This window comes from Saccostrea cucullata, unplaced genomic scaffold, assembly GCF_032062105.1.
Source record: "Saccostrea cucullata isolate Sc308-1 unplaced genomic scaffold, CSIRO_AGI_Scuc_v1 ctg2467, whole genome shotgun sequence".
NCBI classification, from domain to species: domain Eukaryota; kingdom Metazoa; phylum Mollusca; class Bivalvia; order Ostreida; family Ostreidae; genus Saccostrea; species Saccostrea cuccullata.
The window spans coordinates 37,480-38,688 of record NW_026938444.1 but is presented as its reverse complement, the minus strand read 5'-3'; positions in this window follow the sequence as shown (position 1 = coordinate 38,688).

The window sequence follows — 1,209 nt, the reverse complement described above, 5'->3', positions numbered from 1 at the left end:
TTAGACAGGATGAATAACAATAACTTGTATTAGAAAAACGAGATCCCTATTTTTCATTTTCCTATTTTTCTGTATAGCACAAGTAAAATATTTACAAAGATTTTAAACGTATGACATCATCCATGTAAGTATCGAATATTTTAAATTGATGGCTGTCTATTTAACGTGTTAACACAAAACATGCTACCTATAAGTCATGTGATGAAATTCAGTATTCACAAAACTACCCGAGGAAAGATATCACGTGGTGAAAAATGATATTCAACGTTTCACGGCCATTGGTTTCAACTGCGAGAGCGAGTGTATGAAGAATCAGTTTTTCTCCTTTAAACCATGAGCGCATGTCTGTCTATTTATCTCCTTGTAACACAACATTACAAAAGCAAATATACAACTACTGTTAAAAGGAGAACAATAGACAAAAGAGCGCTGACTATGTAATCAGTCAGTAAATTGTGGGCGTCCTCATTATCGTACGGAGGTTGAAGAACTTGAGATGACCCAGCGTTAGAAAAAAGATTCGTATATCGTAAATACATACTTTTATTTATTGTAATTAAGTAAAGTTGTAAATCAGATGTTAATCATTCCTGCAATTAAAAGAAAAAATTCTGTTTTGAATGTTTTTTTATGCAAATTTTGCAAATCCTTAAGTGCAGTCATCCTTTAACCCCTTCCGTAGCAAAGATTTTTATCATTCCGAGAAAAATTGATATTAAGATTTCGATGCATTTTTTTTTTCAGTATTTGTTGTAAGTTTTGTTAATAACAATGTATATATATTCTGAAAGCAGGTATTGTATAGTTTCTGAAAATGATTATGAAAAATTTCATTTCAGTTACCATGGCAACGAATAACCCCACAATCATACTGGAACCATAATCACACTGGAGTTTCCATTTATTCAAAATATAAGTTTCATTCAATTTTTTTTTGCTTAGTTAAATATATTTAAAAAATATTTTATTGTTGTGTTGAAAATTATGAGAATGTTGTACATTTTTTTTTACAAATCAATTTAAAGTTTTTTGGATGGCTAAATTGGGCTTTGGAGTTAATCAACAGAATTTAGCATTTTTACCTAAAACGTGTTACCCCTGCATTGATTTCGATAATGGCAAAATCGCTCAAATAGTGCGCAAAGTTTAACTCAAGCTAGCAAAAAACTGGTAAAACCAATAAACAATTTCTTTAAAGTATTTTATTGT